The sequence below is a fragment of the Apus apus genome, chromosome Z (genome assembly GCF_020740795.1).
Source record: "Apus apus isolate bApuApu2 chromosome Z, bApuApu2.pri.cur, whole genome shotgun sequence".
NCBI classification, from domain to species: domain Eukaryota; kingdom Metazoa; phylum Chordata; class Aves; order Apodiformes; family Apodidae; genus Apus; species Apus apus.
The window spans coordinates 60,020,662-60,044,933 of NC_067312.1; the positions used below are offsets into that span (position 1 = coordinate 60,020,662).

Consider the following 24,272-nt stretch of genomic DNA (forward strand, 5'->3'; position numbering starts at 1 on the left):
TGCTTTCAAATAAAATTGCAGGTCCTAAAACTGGATTGGAATAGGGAATCTGTTGCAGGACGATACACTCCATAAGGACTAAAGATTTATTATACTCTGTGTTTGCCTACTATTATTCAAACACACAAATGAGAAACTTGGCTGATTCTTTATTTCTATTAATAAAATAACTTGAGAGACTGAGCTGGAATGAGACTAGAAAAAATAAAATTTAATGTAAGGCAATGACTGACACCTTCACTGAACAAAGTGTCAGACGGGTGGCAAAGGATAAAAATAGCAAGAATAAAAGCAACACAAAGCAGGCACTGTCTGTCTATTACACCTTACGTGAAAATGCATACTAGAAGATAGTACATACAAGCCCCAAGAGAAGCATTTCCATCGAGCACTAGTCAGGCTGATAGCTGTGTATGATTACTGACACAGCTATGTCTGCCGGCAAACACTTCTGTTATCTGTTTCCTCTATTTGTCTCTTTAATCACCTCTTACATTTTCTCTTGACTGTTATCCCTCTGGGGCAGGAACTGGTTTTTTTTGGTTTTTTTTTGTACTTGCTTCCATGCCCAGCAAACCAAAATTTGGGGCTCTTAGGAATGCCTATCCAAAGTAGAAATAAGCAGAAGATGTAAATATAATATTTGGAAATACAATTTCCCTGAAAATGTTTAGATTAGAAGTAAGACACTTGTTTAAAAGGGTTACTTCCTTTCTGTCTACACAATTTTTCAAAATGCAATCTGGCCACTTTAAAAATTTTGCCCCTGTTAGTACAATGCAAAATGACAAAACAAAGTCCCTTATCTTAATACACAAAACACATTAAAATTCTTTCTGGAAATGCAGAAGTCTTCTCTGAAATGTGCATAAGGAGCAACAGTTTAATGGGAAGAAACTTAACAAGCAATCCAATTCTTCCACTTAAACCTTACTCATCCACAGTATCAGTCTGCAGGCTGACAATTCAAACCACTTGGCTAACAGTGAGGCTCTGGAGCATAAGAATAGCTGCTTTCCCTTACTCCCTATCAGTACACCATCTACTATCTAACAATGTGTGTATGCTACAAGGAAAGCATTACGGTACTGCAGACATATTGCTGCCACTTTACTTTAGAGCTTGAAAAACTTTTCCCATGGGATTCTGCACCATCATTCCCTACTTCTCATTCAGATGTGTACTGCTCTGCATAAATATATATGGGAGACAGCTTCCAGGAAAATGAACAACATCCAGCATGCTTACTTTGTCATTTTATGTTCATGTTACCTGGCTAGATGTTATTTCTTCTACCTGAAAAAAATGAACTGACAAATGAATTGGCATTTTGCCTTTTAATAAAGACTAGATTAGTAAGTTTTTAAGTATATGAAATTCTCTGTCATTTTTAAGGGTAGCTTTTGGGAAAGAAAAGAGTGAGAAGAGAGGAAATAAGTAATTCTCCATTGCTCCAGTGCTAACATAATTGTTTGAACTAACACAAAGTAAATGCAAAATCTCCTCTTTGATCTGTCAGTGATTTAAATGGACTACACATTTGTATCAATGCCTGTGCTACTGACATAATATGCAGTAGGTCTCATGTTGCATCCAAAGGCAGCTTCATAATAGAAGGTAATTATTCAAACACTACTTTTGTCACAATGGTGGAAAGAGCTGTACTGTTTCAGTGGAACTTCAGGAAAGGGCTGATTTGAGAATGTCACGCTTATTTTTAGTACAAATTTCCTTTTCAGCAAATACTCAGCTTTGTTTGGGCTCCTGGGAGTGATGTAAATGTTCTCACTTGTAAGTGTGCTGGAACTTCTTAGTAATCAAAACTGCTTGGGAAAGCAGAGTCTGATGAAGCATGAGAAGCTAGATAGTGATGCTGCAGGAGTACAAGCACTGCCTCAAAGTAAAAGTTTACAAAAAATCCAATGAGAGATCTTCAGTCAACACAGACCACTGAAGTTCAGTCTGGCCTGCATTGAGCCATACTCGTTGAGAGAGAACTGGCTTTGAGAACTCCATTTCTCCCTGTTCAAAACATGATTACCACTCCTGTTGAAGGAAGCTAATGATGACAAGAAGAGTGAGTTTTGGTGGTGTTATTTTGTTAGGAGACATGCTGATAAAATACAGCCCTGAAAATGTTTAAGGACTTGTCTTACAATCTATGTTTAATGCAGTGACTTGCAGCCATTGAATTGGCTGAGTTGATCACATTTCCTCCAAGCTTCAAAAAAAATCTGCTTCTTGTCTTACCCAAGACCAATACAAATAGAGCTTTATGCAAGGTAACTTGGTACTCTGATTGTACTTTCTGGAGTTGATGGTTTCAAATATGTAAGATGATATTTTTCTAGTGAATTCTGTGTTTCTTTTAGTCATATTATGCTTACATATAAAAAATCCATACGATCTCGTAACATACATAAACATCAAAGTTTTGCCTTTCTAAATGAAGTAAGTTTTTCTGTTTGTACACTGTAGCCCAAAGATGAACCACCTCTAAATAGGATGTTTGGGTAGTAGTGCAACATAGTTAATTTTACTGTTTTATTTACTCACTTAAAGCCTATGTATACTTATAAATATACATATTCACATTTGTATTCATATATATATTAATATACACATACTCCACACATACATGCTTAATTTAGAGGCATTTAATTTTTTAGAAATCATGCTGCTGAAATAATGAAGGAATGTTTGAAGCTCAGAAAGAAACAATCATTCACAAAAAATGAGAAAAGACTGATTATTTTTATGTTAAGTGCTCTCCACTACAGCTCTCCATGCCCACCTGAGCCATCAAGAAGCCACCATGACAAGTTCTGTTTTTTGCTGTCTGGTATTTTTAGCACAGTCAGCAACAGTATGGGTGGAAATACATATAGAATAGCTGCTTGGTTAAGTAAATTAATACATGGCTGCTGGCATAACATCCTAGTAACTAGGTTATTTCATCTACAGCTTGTAAATTCTAGAAAGGTTATAAAAATGATAGGAAAAATCCTAAATGGAAGAGTTAACTTCCTGGCAAACTCCATAAAACTGTAAGGCCAGACTTGATCTTGAGAACAAATTCAACAGCAACAGACAAATTCAACTGCATAAACACATGTATAAGTAACTATTGAAAGAGATGCTCTTCCATGTTAGAAAACTCAGCTTGTTGCTTTGGCTTTGCTGTACCTTCAGCTAACTCCAGTGCAACTCCAAATAAAATCGAAGTATGTAACCATGTCAGAATTTTCCCATGGCACATTAAGCCTACTCAGTAATGGAAAGATCTTGTTATATTCATTTATTACAAAACTTCTTTATACTATGATGGGTTGTGTATACACGACAGCTGCACTTCAATCCACAAATTAGTAAACTTAATGTGAGATTTACCAGCCAAAATTCAATGGCCTGTGTTATGCATGAAGCAAGACTACAATAGCCATTAAAAAAAAAAAAGGCTGTCTTAAACAATTTGGTTTTGTTTCTACAAGCATAGTAGAAATAACTTAATTCTTCAAAAAGACAGCAAAGACCAGTAAGAAGGAACAGCATTTAACCAAACAGTGAGGAAACTAAAAACAGAAGCCAGATGAACTTTACCTACTGTATAAGGAAAAAACGCATGACCAGAAAAAGCAGCAGCCTCTGTGAATTGGCCCTGGAAAAACTCAGCAAATAGCCCTTCTCATCACAGTCAGCATTTCTTACCCTGGGAAAAATAAAAATGCCATCAAAAACAGGGAAGAAACTGATTTGAGTTGCATAACAGAGGTAACAAAAGGATTGGAGATTCTCTTGTGGCAAGAGCTTTACAGGCATGCAAGTGAACAAGAAACCCAAGTCCTACCTCATTGACTCATTGAAAGCGAGTTGCAGCCCAAGATCTATCTACCCTTACATAAAAAAACGTATATGTTGATCTCCACAGCACATGCTTTCCCACACTGAAGGCAAAGTGCAGAAACCACTCAGCTGACTTGACTGCTGCTCCCTGCTATGGTACAGATTTGCCACGCAATGCTGGCAAGCATCCCCCACCTCCTTTGTCTAAGCCTTTGGAAATCTGTGAGTGGAAGACACTGTTACTGCTATTTACCCCTTTAAATTCACAGTTCCTAGAAAGTGAAAGACAAGAGTTCTGTGCAAGTCAGAGAAAGGAATCAGGAATAATGCAACAACAAAAACAACAACAAAAGAGAAATACAACCTGCAGGCTGCAGCTTCCAGAAAAAGAGAGAAGTTAGGCCAGCATAGCGGAGCTGATCTGGAGACCATCCGTTGTCTACGCGTGTTTGGATGGTGGGGTAGCTGCTGCTCAGCCACCTCAAACGGCTGCACCTGGCAGCAGAAGGATTCATGCAAAATGCCCAGGCTGAGTGGTGCCAAGGGGATCAGACAGATGTGACTGAACAGAAGCTCAGCGGGTGCTTGGGGAGCTCAAGAGAGAGAAGACACAAGTGGCTATCGGCAAGACACAGCATGGAGTGCCAGACACTGCAACTAAATTGGCACGTGGCAGGATAGTGCCTGGGATGGCCAGCTCTTTGCTCATGATGTTCTTTCTCTAACGATTGCTGCTCAGTCACCTGAATGATGGTGCAGGTGGCCACAGAGACTTAATGCCAGCTTTGTGCTCATGATCACTACCAACCTCCAACATCTTTTTGTGACTGATGGTGCAGCCATCATTCATCTTCACTGTCCTGCTCCTGTTGTCTCTACAGCTGGCTATTCCTTTCATATGGCCAAAAAAGCACTCTAGCACTCCAGGAAGCTGGCCCTTATGCCAGAGAGGCTAGTGCATGGATGCATTGGGGTAATCATCTGTACTCCTTCAAACCACGCAGTAACAAGGGCTGGTGGGGGAGAGATGTGGTACTCAAGGGAAGCCTCTCTGGCATCTACATTGACCCTAAATTAGATGTATGAAGCACTCCCTCTTGTCTTTTGTGTGTATCAAAAAGTTCTCCTTGACTGTAAGAGGAATGCATGGGTGCCCTCTGGTCTACACGCTTTACTAGCATTTTAATTGGATTCAGAACTGCTTACTCATTGCCCAGCTGCTGTGGGCTGTGTGCCAGACGTGACGATTAGCCCCACGGGAAAGACACCGATGAGAATGGTTTTGCCTCATATATAGTAAGCAACAGTATCTACCTTCATTAAAAAGAGTAATACAAACTTCATTACCAGTTTGATAAAACAGAAATACACTGACCACATGGATCTTCCCACTTAGACATGCAAAAATTGCATGTCTAAAATAGAATTTCAGCCAAAATACAAAGTATTTTTCAAGCGTCAGGGGTACTTACCTATTTTGTTCAGGTTTGTGCAAATGTTAGTCATTACCAGCTTTCCTCTCTCTTATTTTACAACTTTACAAGGCTGTACATCACGCACAATAATGTCAGCTATGATATGTAACATCACTACCTCCTGCTCCAGTAAGCAATAAGCTGAAAAGATCTGGACACCCCCCAGGCAGCATTGATGAGCCTCAGCCTGCCCAACGGTAGTAGCAGGTGTCAAGTCAGTAGGCAAAACTCAGCATGCTTAATACTGGCAACCTGTCTTGTCAAGAACAACATTACTGCTCAATCCAGTGCAGTGCAAAAAGAGAATGTAAAGAACAAATGGAGGCTTAAATAGGAGAAACCTTCTGCTGACCTGAATGAGACATCCCCAATGACTGCAGTGTTAATAGCATGCTGCTGTTCAGAGAGGTAACAGTCAGATGGAAGATGAACATCTCCCAGATCGAATTAGAAGCATCTCAGGCCTATCGATTTTGGTTGTAACCTTTACTGTAAACAGTCCACGGGGGCCTCATCAGCCACCTGTTCAGTGATATTTGCATTGAAATATAGAGCCAACGCAAATGAGAAAATGGCCACAGTTCCTTGCTAATGCATCTGCTCTGTTCCATCCTTCTGCCTGTGCATCACCACCAGCAGCAAAGGTACAGGTTTTAGAGGAAGGGGTAATGCAGCGGCACTCGCTGTCTCACACAGCACCAGAAACAACAAATGATCCATTTGTCACGGTGTTGATGGTGGTGGTACTTGTATTGTATCATGCAATATTTCACTTTCTAATAATTGCTCAGTTTTATACTGAAAACAGGCTTGCCAAAACTGGGAGGAAAGCCATCTGTGCCTGGAGGATGACTGCCAGAAACATTTGCAATTTTATTTTGGGGTTATAAACCTGCAGAATGGAACAAAGGCAATGCCTAAATAACCCCTTTTACTCACCACCCGCAACTACACAGAGCAACAGACCTAACTCTGGAACAGCTTTGTCAGTCATTACAAAGATGTCTTTATTATTTTTAAAAGCCCCTCTCATTTAAGAGACAGAAATAGCTCTATTGATTATTTGTGGGACTTCAGCAAACCTCTGTCAAGATTTTGGATTGATTTAAGAGCTAAATGTAGCAATCACTGTCTTTTGACAGGAGAGAACACCATCTCTGATACATACTTTACTGCTTCATCTCCGCATGCTTAATAAGAAATGGATACACTACCCAGCAACACCATTACTATCCCCAACCAACACTTTGCCTGGGAAATATCAGTGCCAGTCAACTGACCTTCCATTCTCCCATCTGATGGGTGACCCAAAGCTGTAACAAATGTGGGCTCCCTTTGTTTTCCTCTGCTTTTAGATAACAAAGGTGAAACACAAAGCCTGATATGTTTTCACAACAATACTGACAATTGTCACTGATTAAAAGTTTGACACAGCCCTGCAGACATTGTCTCAGCTGCCATATGCCTGATATAACATTAGGATCAGTCAGTAATCCTAAAACAATCCCTAAAACTCAGCCAGCTCTTCAGGTCAGATTCCCTCAGATACTTAGCACTTGCTTCCTTTCACTGCTGGTACACACTTAAATGGATTGCACAGTCTTCAACCTCTAACCAGGAAGAAAAACAATTTCCAGTCCTCATATGACTGCATAACAGATCAGATCAATATGCAAGGGCACAGGTTAACTTTGAAGAAAAAGTTAGGATCCCACAAAACAACATATGACTGTGTTTAAAGCTCAATGTATTCACAAACAATTCTCCTCAGCTTTTTGTTAATGCATGAAATGTTCCTGCATTTAAGGCATGAATCCCAGCTGTATTCTTCAGGAAACTTGACCCATTTATTCAAAATTAAAGTGTCCATTTTTTAAGGTGATAAAACAGTAGAAGAATGCAAATCCTCACATTTAAGTCAGCTGTTAAGTAACCAGAGTATGCTGCTTAGCTTTCATGCAATTTGGCCATTTCTGGCCCTAAAACCATTTATGCAAAAAATTGACTCATTAACCTAGCTTCATTTACCTTGAGTGAAACAGCAAGTTTTAAGTATTTGTTCAAAAGGCATCAATCAACTTTGGCATTAAGTGGTTTGATACCATATAAAACTACACTCCTACCCTCAAAATGTCAATGAAATCCACTGTAACACTGCAAATGCTAAGAAGATACATTACCATTTAAGCATTCATTACTGCAGCTGTGAACATCGTACTACCCAAAAGGGCTTCATTCCAACAGTCACCTCTACAGAGCCCACCACTTGTTCCACACTGCAAGAGTCCAGTCATGGCAGCAGGACAACTCAGGCCAAAACCTCAATACCATATCCTGGGGAAGGCTCCTCAGCACAAGGACATGCAGACACACTGTGGTCACCAAACTGACTCCTACAGCCAGCGAATAGGGTGAGGCTTTTCCTTCTGGAAATGAGGCAAACTCACTAGAATAAGTTATGCTTGTCCCTGACAGATAAAAAATGCAGGTAAGCAAAGAGTTCTCAGTATGTATTTATAACTTTAGCTCCTCATTTGTTCATGAAATCAGTTTTCTCAGGTTTCTCTGCACCTTGCGAACAGCATGAGATAGATTGCTGCAAAAATGAAAAATGTCCACAAAACAAATGTAAATCCTGAGGGAAATTTTAAAAATGCTTCCAGATAAACATAAGCAGGAAGGGGGAAAAACAGAATAATCCAAGTGCTAAGAAAACAATCAACTGGGAACACTGCCTCTCAGCACTACCTCTGACATCTCTTTCACTCAACATCCATCCATTCATTCTCATGTGTCCATACATTCATAGACATTCACCCTAATTTAAATGGCTCCGCTATCACAGGAAAGATTTTTTATTAAAGTTTTAAAGAATGTTCATAGATCTCTGTATTTCATTATTACTCTTCGTTGCTTAATGCTTTTTGTTACAACCTTGAAGAAGTAGAATAAATCTGACTCTGAGACAGAAAATCTATGTAGCTTGCTCTTCCTCTGAGATGAGCATGATGCTTGCAATAATCCAGTTCCTGCAGTTTTCTAGTAATTGCTAGCTGCACACGGTAGACACTGAACTTTGCTCTACATAGATTCATGCCCCAAAAACTCCCTAGTTTTACATTATATATAATGCAAACAGCTTTATGGACAAGTTAATACAAGAAAGTACCGTATCCTTAAGGACACCCTTGAAGTGTAAAGGGATCACCTCAATATGCCGACACATTTTTCACTCTTCATTCCACCTCTTCAGGATTACAAAGAAAACAGAAGGCAAAGCAAGAAGCCAAAAGATACATATGAAAAGTCCTACATCCAGGATAGTGCTGAGGCAAATTATATTGTCTATTAACCTGGACATAAGGTTAATTGCTATAATTCAATTTATTTTAAAGAAAGGGAAATGCTATATGCAGATATAATCAATTAACCTATGAATATAAACCCCACAATTCCTGTAATTAACAGAACAGTGCAAGAGCACTCTAATTACTGGAGGTCTGTTATTGAGTGGGAACATGAACTATCTGATGTGATTTCAAGGGCAAACTTAAAACTGAGGTGGTCAGAAAAAGTAAAAAAAAAAAAGATTACAGTTGGACAGAGATGAGCCCCTGCACTACATAAATACACTACTCTCTTCTCCTGACAAACATTCACCCACATACTGAAGAATACAAGCATCATTTGTTCACACCTGCTTCTTAGCACAGCATGAGGGAATTAGAGCAGCATAGAAAAGGAAGTCAAAGCAGCATTGACAAATGCCTGTAGTACAAGTTACAAAAGCAATAGCTCTGTTATTATGTGCTTTACTTCTTTGGAAAAGCTGTGGAGAAAAAGGTTCAGTGTAGCAAGAGAGAACAAGCCCACTGAGTATGACTGTCTGAATGGGGCATGATGGATGAGCTTCCTTGCGGATAGGAAAAGCCTTTAATCCGTTCTCCGGCTCATTGGTAGAGCAGGGCAAAGTTGCTCTCTTCTTCTGCAGGAAATATCCTCTGCCTTTTCGATACCACGTGCAGGGTTTTTGCAAAGGACAATCCAGACTGTCACCCAGATGAGACAGCAGCCTGTTTCCAGGTCTTGGGCTAGGACAGGCTCAGCTATGCAGCCCAAAACCCCACAGCACGACAAAGACATTTCTGTATTGCTCGCACTTCCTTCGGCTATTTTAGGAATGATTGGCTGCAGTCAGGTTCCAACTGCAAATAATGAGATACACAGAAAGAGAAATAATTTTCACAGCACCAGCACACAGCTAATGACTGATGTTGAAAACATAATTATTAATATCCCAGCTAATTTTGCAGAGTTGAAAAAAAACACATGCTGTATGCATGTGTGCAGAACACCAGCATCATCCCAGTGATGAAATAATATCCATCCAGGATGTGAAGACTCTTGCTTTGGGGTTCATGGAAGAAAGTTTGGCTCTGACAGAAATACTAAGGATTTTTCAGACAACCAAAGACCTATTCCTAATCCTTCTCCTCTTCTCCCCCAGCCTCTGCCCCTTAATTCCTTAAAGGTAAGGGATGCAGGAAAAACAATGGTCCATTAGCATGAAGCATCTATGTGAATTCAGCAAGACTGCTTAATGAGCAGGCACATACAGTTGTGAGTTTTTAACAAGTCTGCCAGGTGTTTCTGAACCCAAATGACTCCCTCCTAGCTTGCCTGACAGAACAGGAATTCCTGCACAGGAACAGATAAGAAGACAGTGTAGCTGGCAAATGGCTGCTGTTATTTTTTACTCTGCAGTTCTGCTGTTTATGTGATTTATACCAAATGCTGCAGAGGGAGTTTCCTCTGACTTTGGGTTGGCCTCAATAAATGTGGACATTCAGCTGATCAGCTTCCAGGAGCTGATCTACAGCCAAGACCCACATTCCTGCCAGCAGATAGAAGGAAAAAAATATAAAGTACAAAAGACATTAGACCAGAAAATCAAATTACTTTTTAATGAGACTGAAGGCTGTATGCATGGACCATGATGAAGTCACTATAGAAGTTTAAAGAGATCCAGGTTGGTACCAAGGTGTGACATCCTCAACTGGACACATGGCAACCCTGTGTCAAGCCCTGCCTGCATGTCTGATTGAGGTCTCACAGATTATGTTTCCTTGCAGCACAGAGCAGGGACCTTCCAGCTTGCAGCACAGTCACACTGCAGTTACAACTAAAGGGCAATGGCTTGTTTTTATTTATACCTGTGGAAATGCTGACACTGATGTTTGCTAGATTGTGGTGTACTGATTCCCACTGGACTTCAGAAAGATCTGTAACTGCTCTACAGCTCATACCATCTGCATCAGCTCATGATGTTGCTTTACCTATTTATAAGCCTTCTGGTGACAAAGAACTGCATATATTTAAGACTTTCAACATTATAGAAGTACACATCCTTACCAAAAGACTTAGTTAAATACTGCTAACTTTATATGACTTTTGGGCGAAGTCTCCCATCTAATGTGAGGAAATGGAAATAACATCCAAATTTCCTGTGAAATCTCATATTATACTTAATCTTATATTAGAATAAATCACTTTTGTTTGAAATCTTGCTTTCTTAGAGTAAGCACATTTGATGCTCTTAGTTGTATGCTGTATTTCTCCTTATTAAAATCTATCTGTGAGCAATTCAAAACAGAATCTCATTATTTTGTGATAAAGATCACTACATCAGCTTTAAGTAAGAGACTATTATTTGCACATGCATGGGCATATATTCAATCTGTGTTTGTCAATATGTCAGTTCTGCAGTGTGTGACTATCTACATTGCTAATTTCAGGTATCATGAACAACATCAATAACACCTACAAAATGATCTGTGATAGCTCAGTGAAAAAGCTTTTTGGAAGAAGACCTCTCTCAGTGACTTGCAGCAACAAAGACATCTGAAGGACATCCCTTCAGGTACTGCCCTTCTTCTGATGCAAATATGTAACTTTCAAATTATAGAATCATAGAATAGTTAAGGTTGGAAGGGACCTTAAAGATCATCAGGTTCCAACCTCCCTGCTGTGCGCAGGGACACCTCACACTAGATCAGGCTGCACAAAGCCTCATCCAACCTGGCCTTGAACACCTCTAGGGAGGCGGCTTCCACAACCTCCTTAGGCAACCTATCCCAGCACTTTACTACCCTCATGGTGAAGAATTTCCTCCTAGTGTCTAACCTAAATCTCCCCTCTTTCAGATTAAAACCACTACCCCTTGTCCTATCACTACCCTCTCTGGTGAAATAAAGCACCTAACCTACACAATCTTTTCATGAAGCTCTGAGGGACTCTTACTTGACATTTGCTTTACCGCAGGGTTATCAGGAATTGTTTCTCCTAGACACCAGCCATAGAGGTACCTCAGTGAGACAAACAGCCTAGAGCTTCTTCATGCTATCATAAACCTTCCAGAATGGAGAAAGACCTTTATTTAGGTCACTTACCAGTAGCTATGATTACTGCATGTGGAGTCAGAAACATGTCCAGTGATAAGAACAAATGGCCCTCTCAGAGTATGCTAAATAACAATTTTATTTAAAAAATAAATAATTGAATATCTATTATGTTCTCACATATTTAAAAAACAGGGGAGAAAAGGCAGAAATCTGTTGATAATTTACAGTTAACTCATTGATTACTGGTGCCTACCACAACCCCCCTCCTTAATTTTAATCTAGAAACCACTTTTTTTTTTTTTTCCCCTCAGCAAATTAATGTACCTTGTTTCCCAGCTGTTCTAAAAGTATTACTCACTGCCCTGACAGGATGAAATAACCTGCACAGGGTCTGCACAAAGAAGCATGCAGCCAAGAAGGGCAACACACACCTAGGACTAGTAAGATGAAGTTGCAAACTAGCAACGCTCTACAATAAAGTGCTTTTACAATGAACAGAAGTGGTTCGTGAATGTGAAAACCCTGTTGCCTCCCTGATTAGAAAGGCTTGCATGCTTCCTTTCTGAATCTTAAGGAGCTCCCCACAATCCCTTCTCTTCCCGGCACTTACATACAGGGACTCTCTCGTAAAAGGACTTGGCTTTCCTCACACCAGAACAGATTTGGCTTTCCTTACACCGGAACACATTACTCCCCTTACTCACACATACCCTTACATTCCCCAGAAGCTGAGAATGTTATTTCTGCTGCAAGCTCATGGGGACAGATGGTACCTTCCTTTCTTTCCTTCCTTTTTTTGGACAGCTTTAAGAAGATTGCTACTAAAAAAAAAACAAACAAAAAAACGAAAACAAAACAGCTCTTAATGATCAAAGGATAACTAAACTTGGCATATAGCTCTTAATGTACATTTTAATAAAGCTGACATTGTTTCTTTTAGCTGAATGCTCGTAAATTCTGAAAGCAGGTGTTATATGGAGAAACTAGGATGGATGTGGTAGCTATCTCCCAGGGGTTGGCCAGTGAAGAAGACGGAGAAGCTGCTTCCTCCTGGAGCTCATCAGACACATGCCTTCTTTTTCCATCATGAAAACAGATCAACTGCTGTGCTCTTTCTCACTTGATAGAGCTAAGCACCCTCTTCTCCCTTGACCCACCAAACCCAGGTAACTGTTTCCCTCTGGCAGGAACGAAGAGTGTCACCCCTTGCTGTGCATTCCCCAGGAGCAGGACACAGTCATACAGAAGGATTCTGCCTGACTGGAAACAAATGAGGACAGAAATCTTTCCACAACAGCTTCCACTTTGGTCCCTTCTCTTGCTGTATATGCTTAGCAATGGACAAGACCAAACATATTAGGAAAAAAGTGCTAAGCCACACACCTCAGGATCTCTCTCAGGTAGGATTAGTTGAACTGCATGAGTCAATACACACAAACTCTATAAAACCCCTTTCATTTCCAATGTACTGCTTTCAAGGTATTTCTAATGTAAACATAGACAAAAGGTATCTAATTAAAGTTCTAATTAACAAAAACAGATACAACTACAGAGGTAAGAGTTTTGAATATGAGGATAAGAAAAATTTCTTTTGGCCTTATTCAGCAGCAAACTGCAAAGCTATACAATAAGATTATATCCTACTACAGCCATTTAATTAATGATTACTGCTTTGTCACAAAGCAACCGCTACAATCAACCCATGTCCTGCATCAGCTGAACAAAGCAGTGCACTAGGCAGTCCTTTCCACACTATCCCTTCTATTGCTGGCTGGACTGTAACCTAGTTTCTGTCTGTCACTGGTGCGATTATAAAGTTTGGGCTACAACCCCTAGCAAAATATTGCTGGGAATTAAAGTAGCACTATCAACGGGAGGAGAAAAAAAATTACACTCACTGGCAAAAGATATAACTCCATTGGAGCTCCTTTTGATTATTTTTTTCCTAAACTTGTATTTTAGCCCCAGAATGCTAGGCATTGTACAAGTTTTAAGAAAAAAGACCTTGTCCTGAAAAATTTACAAGCCACATAGACAACATAAACATATGTGGATAAAGGTGTTGGGTTTTTTTTTTCACCTGCAGTTCTTGATTCAAACACACAAGTATTCTTTCACTCTATTCTTTCCCTAAGCAAACATTTTAGTTCTATAGCATGGTCAGCCTCAGTAATAACTGATTTCCAACATTCCAAACTGCTCAGAGGCTTGAACAAACACATAAAATTGCTGTCCCCCCGGCCAGCACCAAGTCCTTAAAAATTGGACCACTCAAACACGCACACACATGGGATGCATCCCCCAAGACAGATGAGTTATTGGTTGCAGTTTCTGTTTTGGCAGGAACATGGCTTCAGAACAGAGTTTTGCAGTTCAAGGAGCACAAACGTGATGATTCATCTCACTGGAAATATTAAACTCATAATCATGCATTTGTTTAGTTTTTCCATCATTACCAACTGGTCTGCAAGAACCAGATTTTTTCTAGCTATACCTACAAAAGTTTTTATGAAATCTTTTCCCTGAACAGTAGACTTTAGAAACTTTGATGTTCAAAAGACGCTAGGCAGGGCCTGGGGGAAGACTGTAAAATTCACTATTCAGTCTTCATTCAATAACAAGGAAAATGATGCTCCGCATTTTTTTAGTTGTCTTATAAAAGGTTAATATGCAAACATAATATAATTAAAAAACAAACAAACAAAAACAAAACTCAAATGTAATTAAGTTTCTACTAGTAATGAAAAGATTAATCAAAGAGAGAGAAGGAGAAAGAGAAAGAGAGAAAGAGAGAGAGAGAGAAAGAGAGAGGTTTCTATTAAAGCCACAGCCAGATCTGGTACATTATAAACAGCAGCAGCAATTCCCTTAGGACTGCGATGTTTAGTGAAGCTACACGTAGAACTCTTCCCTGATGTCTCTTGGGGACCAGAGGAGACTGAAGGTCTATTTTAGCTAACTATTCTAATTCTCCCATTGCCTCCCCCCAAACCAAGACTTACCTTCCTTCTCAACCACAACAGCGGCTAAAAGCCTAACTATACTCTGCTTTGAAGATCTTGCTCTTAATAAACTTCTGTAAGTTTGATTTTTAAGTAGAGGTTACTACAAATAATCTTTATAAAGCTTACTGGTCTGTATCTTTGGTACCCAAAACCAATGAGTTTCTCCTGAGAAATGAGGATGTATCTCTAAAAAAAAGGAATGAACACCACCACATGTCAGTCTTGCTTTGCTTACCATTTACTCCTCTCTGTTGCCTTATTTTGCTGACACCAAGATGGACAATACATGAAAATTTGATTCTTGGTAAGCCGAGTCATGCAAATTAGCTGAATGAAATAGATGACTTTGTGTATGTCCCTTTGATACTGATTAGGCTCAAGTATCCACTCAGCTAATGACTACAGCAATACCATGAGAGCTCTTGTGGAGGTGTCATAGTTATACTTCTTTTTTTTCAAACAGCCCTTTACTCAGCACTTATTTCTATCTCAGATCTCCCTGGCCAGGAGATCAGGCCAGCTTTCAAAAAGCAGACAGAAGCAGTTAACAGCTTAAGACACAACTGACGTAACATAAAAATCTGCAGCTACTTTGCACAGCTTGGGCCTCAACATACAAAGAGATATGCCTTTGTGCCCCCAGTTTTCAAAGCAGATTACCAGTGCACGGCAAGGGGCTGCTTGACTCTGTAATTATAGCCATCTTAATAATGATCTGTTCAATAGCTGCCTACTGCTGGTGCCCAGACAGTTTAATCACTATGCATTCAGCTGTAGAGAACTAGCTATCCCTCCTGTAATTTGAAACATGGGACATGTTGTGTGAAGGTGGTGTAAATGAGCTTCCCCTGAGCTAGATGGCTAATATACTTTCATCTTTTAACGCCTAAATTACAAAATAGACCAGTAAAAGTGATAATGCATTGCCTCTTTTTACAAAAGATGCTTCACCTCAGCTGTACTAGATGAACTCCTTACCAAGCCTATACATATATTATTTATTGAGCACCAGCTGTGTGCTCGACACTGTACAGACACAGGGAGATGCACTCCCCATTCCCAAGAAGCTTTTATACTCTAAAGTAGTGGAGTTTGGAATTCATTCTGCAAGTAGAAATCCCATTGACTTCACTATGGAGAGCAGCTGCACAAGCAGGTATGAAGGCATTTGTACAAGCCAGCATATCTTCAAGTGGTAGGTACAATAAGAGATTAAATTAAAGCAGTGCTTCTACACAGACTATGATTTAGGGCTTATGGAAACTACTGTGAACTGACAGGTACGAATATACCTAAGCACATGTGAAGATCCAGAAAGATTACACTGTTTCACGAGGTCCAGCAACCTTTTGTGCTGATGCTAGCTGCACCTCTCCACACCCCACTACTGTGTATTTGCTGTTCTTCTGTGTTCTTAGACTATGATGCTTCCAAGGCAATACTGACCTAGTAACATCCATCAATGAAATAACCAATTTCCAATGTCCTCTCATGCCAGAGACTTGTTAGGACTCCTAAGTAAACACAAGGAGTGGGCCTAATGTGATAAGGAGGCATGAATTATCACCACAACCTCCAAAAATGTATTTTATACTTGACATGAAATCCTACTCTCAGATTCCTACAAAGATTTCCCACACTACAAAGATTTTCCCACACAACAGAAGCAGCTGAAGGTACAGTTATATTTACACACAGTAGATTAAAGAACCTGGATAAGAAATGGGGAAGAGCAAGCCTGAAGTGGTGAAAAAAGGGAGCTGGCCTGAGTATAGGCACTGGGAAGCAGAGAACGAAGACTGAGAAAACGGGGAAGCTGTAGATACAAAGAGATGAAGCAGGCTAGGGAGGGAGAGCTGTTGTGGCATCTGTGTATGATGGGAGAGAAATGATCAGCCAGTGGGAGACTGAGTGAAAAACACAAAGATGAGAAAGATATTTCAAAATGAATATAGCTGTAAAAAGAATGTGAGGCAGAAGGACAGATGCAGATATATATAAAGGCATCTTTAGAAGTGAAGGAAGGCAATTATGGGCAAAGAGAGAAGAAAGGAAAAAGATTCAGAGAAGATTCATATGAAAATGGAAATAAAACAGGAACATCAGCTGGATGGAAGGAGTTGAAAGAGTAAACACTGTTGCGAATCACACTCACTTTCATTTGAAGTCCATGCTTGGAAATTTGGTCTCCTGGGTGTATGTTATTTTGTTCCTTTACTAACTCATCAACTTTTATTCTTACAGAATTAATTCAAGGAGAGGGAAGGACACATGGATGTCTTCTGCGTATCAACTGATGCCACATACTAAAGAAGGCAATGATGCTGCCCTTCCAGCAGCTGGCTCACAGGAAGACGGCAGGTCCCAGTACTGCGGCTGCATTCAAACACAGGTTGATAAGTTTGTGTCCCATGGGTCGCTACTGGATGAAAATACAATCCCCCATCACTTCTGTCAGCACCTCTCTGGTCACTAGCCATCTAGATGAATTAAAATACATTAAATACTTAAATGCACTCTTCCATGTCAGTAATCACTGTAGTTGACTCAGAATTCACTTTAATCACAAGTGAAAGTAACTTTTAGATGAGTGGGAGGGCAGGTAGTCCACCAAACAACAATATCACTTTTGTGAGTTCAAAACTAAAAAAAACACCTCCAGACTTACTGAGCCAAGGGAATTTTGCCTTTGCATGAGAATTATCTTTATGTTTTGGAGATGAAGGATTTGGAGTCTGGGCCTAGCTCCCTGTGTGTACCTATGTGTGGCTTGATTTATATGGTAATTCTGTCCGTAGCCTGTGGCATAGGGACTTGTTATGAAAGCACAGGAAAACGTCCTCCTGCAGAGCCTTACAGTACGTCTCAGTCAGCAGCTGCATTGGAGAGGGCTGAAAAATGGCCCACAAGGAGGAGAAGTAACTTCTAAGCCTCAAGGTGGAGTGAAAGAAGAGCAAATTGGGAAGGACACACTTGGGGGAGAAGCACAAACAGTGGGAATGGGAACCTGCAAGAGATAAGGGGGAGCAAGGATATACACAGAAAGGCCAACTCAACATGTACCTAACTTGCCTCATGGGATTTGGGTAGATAAATCTAAATGGAATAGACCTCCATTTTCATACAGCTTCAAAGATAAACATTCTTCCCATGAAACTATTATAAATCTCTCATCTTCAGGGTTGATTTAAAAATTGTAACTCAGCTGTTGCAATTTGTATCAGACTAAAATTTGGCAATCCCAGACATCAAATCAATTCCACACAAGAAAAGGAACTGCAATGCTCCATTTTACAGCCTGAAATTGTACTTTCAAGGATTTTAAATGTTTTCTACACCACTCCAAGTGAAAGAAAGATGAGGTTAATTCTTAAAATGAGGGATCAGTTCAGCACTCAGTAGTCAATTGCTAGATTCAACAAGGCCAAGTGCTGGGTCCTGCATTTGGGTCATAATAGCTCCATGGTTAGCTACAGACTTGGTGATATGTGGTTGGAAAGCAGCAGGTTGGAAAAAGACCTGGGAGTATTGACTGACAGTCGACTAGATATGAGCCAGCAGTGCGTGCAGATGACTAAGAAGGCCAGTGGCATCCTGGCTTATATTAGGAATGCTGTGGCCAGCAGGAATAGGGAGGTGATCGTCCCCTGTACTTGGCACTGGTGAGGCCACACCTTGAATATTGTGTTCAGTTCTGGGCTCCTCACTATAGGAAGGACACAGAAGTGCTGGAGTGTGTCCAGAAAAGGGGAACCAGGCTTGTGAAGGGCCCAGAGCACAAGTCATATGAGGAGCAGCTGAGGGAGCTGGGGTTATTTAGTCTGGAGAAGAGGAGGCTGAGGGGAGACCTCATTGCTCTGTATAACTATCTGAAAGGAGGCTGGAGTGATGAGGGGGGCAGCCTCTTCTCTCTGGTGTTGTGTGACAGGACCAGAGGGAATGGATGCAAGCTGCACCAGGGAGGTTTAGGTTAGATATTAGGAAGCACTTTTTCGCTGAAAGGGTTGTCAGGCATTGGAATAGACTGCCCAGGGAAGTGGTGGAGTCACCATCTCTGGATGCACTTAAGAGGCATGTGTACCTGGTGTTTAGGGACATGGTCTAGTGGCAAGCTCGTGGTGTTAGGTCTAGGGCTGGACTGGATGATCTTGGAGGTCTCTTCCAGCCAGGGACATTCTGTGTGATTCTGTGATTCCCCCACTGAATTTAAAAGATCCAGTGAAAAATACAGATGACATGCCCTCAGCATTCTTCCTCTCAAAAACCAAAAAAAAAAAGCAAAAAAAAAAAAAAAAGCAACAAAGCACAAATATTTAAGATGAGAAAACACTTAAGTCCTGAGGACATACAATAGATACTTGACCATTTACCAGCCTGCCATGCTATTATCCAACACATTGCCGTACCTTGCATACAGTCACTCACTGATTTCTATGCATTTCTCCATGCATTTTTTTTCTAATACTGTCTTATTTAAGGGGGTTACATCTCATGCACAAGGCATAGAAGGTTAGTATTCCATATGACAAAGATGAGGAGCCAAGCACTGTTATACTTTCAAACTGTTAAAAAAATGCAGACTGTGGATCTGGATCCTAAAAAATGTAGGCAGACAAAACTGCCATTTAATTTAATAAAGTCAATGGGAGTGTAGCCAGCAAGTCAGACCTTACAAAATTAATATTCTGCACTAGCTAGTCTGCTAGTTTATGTTATAGGATGTGTCGGCCACTGTGAAATGCAACATACCAAATTCAGCTTCACACAACCCTACAGCAGGAACGTTCTGTTTATTTATATGGAAACGTTACTACTAAACAAGCACTGGAACCAGTGAAGCCTGGTTGTTAGGAATTTGTGTCTTGATGCTGATGTCTTTAAAAGGATAGAGTTCCCCACACACCCTTTGCCTCTCTGCAGCCACACACTTTCACCTGCTTGCCTGGTTTCAGCAGGAACTTTGGAGAACTACTATCTTGCATCCCGAGTCAAGTCAGCCCCAAACCTCACAAGTTATTGAGAGCTAACAGCTGCATATATAGACAATACAGTCATACAAGTCTTGTTTCTTTATGATTTCAGGCTAAAAATATAGCCATTTGCATTAATTTTCAGAAGAATTTCAGCTGAACTACAGTGGAAATTGTACCACCATTTGCATGGAGCCAAATTTAGCCCTGGAGGCTGAATGAAGCTGAGCTTATTGCTGACCCCACTCCTTTCTGTGGATTTCAGACACCTCCTCCACCCTGTCTGCACAAAGTTGTTTGCGCTTCATTGAAAATAGTTGAATTTCCTGTTAACTCATAAGCAAACAAAGCACCCTCTCCACCAGCACTGGGATCCTTGCTTGGCTGACTTTAAATAGATGAGGCTGACCAGATACTGACCATCAGTTCAGCGAAGAAAGGGCCGTTGTGTAAGAAAACCACATCCCCCCACTGGGGACCCAGGAAGCCCAGTGCTGCCATCACCCATCACAGCCCCACTGTCAGCTTTGGAGAGGTGGGGGTGGGAGGAAACACAGACCTTCGCCATGTCAGGAAGATATAATTGTGTAGAAATCCCAGAACAGATGCTGGCGGGTGGACAAAAATTTGTTACTTATTTACAAGGATTTTAGAATGGGAAAGATGCAATGAGAGAAAATACCTCAGCTCTCCGTCCAGGGATCTGGCAAATTGCCAAGCCCAGCTCCTCTTTAAAAGCTCAGTGTGCCAGTGTTTCCTGCAGGTACTACTTCAATGTCGACAGCAGGATGTTCTCAGCAGCAGAATAACAGCTGCACAATACAAGCAGCAACTGAATGGTTGAACAACTCTTTATACAGGCATGGTGTGATAAAAACCTGGTGTTCTTTTGTGCTTCACAAAGCCTCTGCTTTGCTGACTCCAAGTTCAAATCTCACGGGCCATTAGGAGAAGGAAGAAGGACAATGCATTTACATGCATGGTGGAAAAGAATGTGCTTTATTCTGGACACCAAGCCTGCACTAGGAGCTGTGTTACATCCTAAATACCAAGCCAGAAGCTGCTTTCATGTCAATTAGAAGGTATGCATTTTGGCATGCTAGGATCAAGCACTTAGTCACAGTGCAACTCAAGCCTGCTCTTCACGATAAGGTGTAAGTGGAGCATTTTTCCCTCACTAGTTGTGCCCCTGTAGGGGCAAACAGAGGAGATACAAAGCTATCACCAATTGATGGTCTTGCAGCTTAATTTTTAAAGGTTGGGAACTGTATGATTTTTCCCAGTTCCCAATCTTTTCTCCCTAAAGAATAAAACATAGCCAAATAAATAGAGGTGGGAAATTCCTTTCAGACTGCTGAATCAAACCCTGTGTTAGCACAGACAGTTAAACCACTGCTAATGCATTTAAATTGTGCTGGAGGAAAAAGAAGAGAAACAAACTGAAGTATCAACAGCAGAGAAAGGCAGAAGAAGGCTGGAGTGGCTGTTCAAAGTGGCAAGCTAGTAGCCAACTGCAATACCAGGTCTCCAAACTTGTGTTTTTGGGGGGTTCTTCAATGTCCTCCTCTTAACATTCAAAGCCAATTTTCCTCAGGAGAAGGCTGCCAGGCAGCCATGCCGAATTAAGACTAAGTACTGTATGGGTGGTTCACCAGTGGCTATCAGTCCACAGTATGTTAGCTTGTCCTTGCCACCCCTTTCCCATCTATTCTTGAGAATAGTTATGACTTTGTTGAGATACCCAGGACTACAGGAAGCCTTTGCTTATTCACCTGCAAATCAGTATTGCAATGTAGTACCTGCCTCACAAGGAAGTTACGAGGTCCATTAATTCTTGTAATGTGCTTCAAGATAATAAAATAAAAAATGCTAGGCAAGTGTATGGCAATGTTATTGTTCCCTGGAAATTCCCCTTTTTCCTAGTTGGCACAGTTTTCCCTTTTCCCTGTTTAGTTTTAATCTCTCCTAGCCCTTGGGCTACAGTTTATGGCTGTCTCTCTAAATCAAGGCCAAAAAGTGCTTTGCAAATGAATTTCCACTAGCAAATTTGAGACAGTGTTGGAGTTTTTAGTGTAAACTATGGGAATTAAAACAAGATATACTGACAGTAACATAAAAAATCAGTTATCTCGTACCTGCTGCAAAAGCTCTTTATAGAGCTCTCTAAAAGTTGACGAAGTGTTCAAAGGTCAACAATTGGTTTTGTGCTGCGTGGGCTGAATATCCCTGTGAACACTTGCACAGATTTGGTGGCAGGAGGCAGGCACAGGATGCAGCAAAAAAACCCAGCAGTAAAGGAAAGTTTGAATTACATTCTGGCCTTACTAAAGCAAATTACTAATTAATTGTAATTAGCTTAGTTTAAAAATCCTGAATTCATTGGAAATGAAACCGTACAATGCAGTTCTTCCATCTACCAGTCTTATATAAAAAGGTGTCCATTTTGACAAGAAAAAGAATTGCAGAGAGAACTAATTTGAAAGCCATGAAGCTGTGAATGAGTAAATCATACAACACAGTGTACTAAAAATATAGCTGTAGTAACTGCTAAAATGGAAATTGCCATGGACAGGGTTAATGAAAGGAAAGGGTTAATGATTATATACTGAAGATGATAGTTCACCCACAGAACTTTTGTTTGCCAGTACTTAACACATTATTGTCATTACAGGTTCAAGCACTATAGGAACTCCAGCACACTTGCTGCTATCTTACACAACACTGGATATCTAGGACAGGAAAAAGCTCTAAGTTCTGTAAGCCTTAAAGAAGATTGATTTATCCACACGGGAATTCTCTTACTAAGTTGTATCACGCCCTTGCTCACATGGTTTTTGTCTTCTGTAACCCCCATTACTAAATTAGAGCTCTCATTACAGTGAGTTATTTTACTCTCCCATATTTCATAAAATCCCTTCAAACACAAAAGCAGCATTCAAAAATGTGCAGCAGACCCTACACTGGTGGATTGCAGACAGCACTTCTGAAGGTTCAAGAAACTCTGAGGACAACCTAAATTGTCACAGACATTTGTTCACCAACATGGTGCTCCTTTCAGTGGAATGAAATGAAGTATTTTAAGCTTCAATTTACAGAAAAATATGCATCCCGCTAGTCCCAGCAAAGAACACTGGGCTAGCAGTAGTGAAGACTATGCAGGAATTCTCACTGCTTAAATTTCCTGCTCTGCGGGAAAATGTTAGATTTCCACTGAAATGAAAGATTCTTACCTAACTGCCACCAGGTTGATTCATACTCAACAAAGGTCTTGCCTTCGATGGCAAGATTCCTGACTTCCTCTGCTGTGAGTGTGAAATGACACACAACGTGCTTTTTACTAGAATTCAATGGATGACTAACCTTCAATGTTCTCATCAGAAATTGTACATTTTTAGCCTTTGTGGTGCTTAATAACATTGCATTTTGCTAGGCTAGCTTTAAGGACCTCTCCCCCTGAAATAACAAATTATAAATACAAAGCACATTGTCTATCACACTCACAGTCCAATTTATTTGCTGTCTTTCAATTTATTTGCTGTCTTTCTCTTTGCCTAATGAACTGGAAAGGCTGGTTTATAAATGACCAAGAATAACATGTAAATTCAAGCATAAAGAAATTTTTCTTCAAGAATTGCACACATGAAGGTCATGGCATTTGCCACACCAAGAAACTTTCAGAATACCTTAATTTCAATATTTTTTTTTCTGACAGGTTTTGAATTTTATTTTTTGCTTCTTGAAAACGTTCAGTTATCCATTTACAAGGCTCTCTTCTCAAGACTTTGCTCATATTTGTTGACCTTGCTTGTGATGAATAAACAAGCTAATAAACCTGAGTTTCCATAAATCCCAGCATTATGACTAGAGACCTGTTTGAGCCTAAGTGGCATTTTTATTTAATTGAAGATTATAAAAAGTTGTGCAGATGAAACAAGGGGAATAACATATGCCCTCACCTTTTAGCAAAACTTTATTTCAAAGGCAGTGAAGGTGACGACAGGTTTGAATAAGTGCCAGCTGCAACTGGCCCAACTTTAAAGAGTACCAGAGGGTGCTCATTATATTTTTCTGGCCAGGTCTGAGCAACTGTATCTTGGATACACTCCTTGTTAATGTATTGAAACAAGCCCCCGTAACTAAGGATTCCAGCTGGACTGCTTCTGGGATCCACTTGCAAGCTGGATCTGGGGCATGAAAGGTGATCTGACTCTTCCAATTTCCCTCATCCTCCATTTCTCCTTCCCTTTCAAGAATTTACTTTCCATTGATGGGTTACCCTCAACTCTATTTTCACCTTTGTCCATCATTAAAATCAACAAATCAGCAAGCTGTGTATGTACCAGAGTTAAAACAAAAGTGCTTGAACTACTACAGGCTTTCCAAATCAGGAAGCAGGATGTACTGCTCCCAGACACAAACGCCCCATGCAACAGCACTTCTCCTGAATTCCAGCTTCCAGAACAGGAGAGAAAGCAGCCTTGATCTGGATGTGAGTGAGAAGAGATGGATCTGCACCAGAGGCAGCTATGACTGCTACCAGTACAGAGGGCTGAGAGCACAGATGACTCTGACAGGGAG

The 24,272-nt window shown here is 40.4% G+C and overlaps 1 protein-coding gene across 8 annotated transcripts in view; it reads right to left on the reverse strand.

The window, feature by feature from the left end:
* Positions 1–24,272, reverse strand: part of SEMA6A (semaphorin 6A) — a 117,527-nt gene that overhangs the window by 66,815 nt on the left and 26,440 nt on the right. Inside the window, exon 1 of one of the 8 annotated variants that reach the window (XM_051642158.1) lies at positions 3,601–3,621. The exons of the other annotated variants lie outside the window; for them this stretch is intronic. The gene's annotated coding sequence lies outside the window, so the exon portion shown is untranslated. Of the gene's footprint in view, positions 1–3,600; positions 3,622–24,272 lie in introns of those variants that run through there. 8 annotated transcript variants of the gene reach the window in all.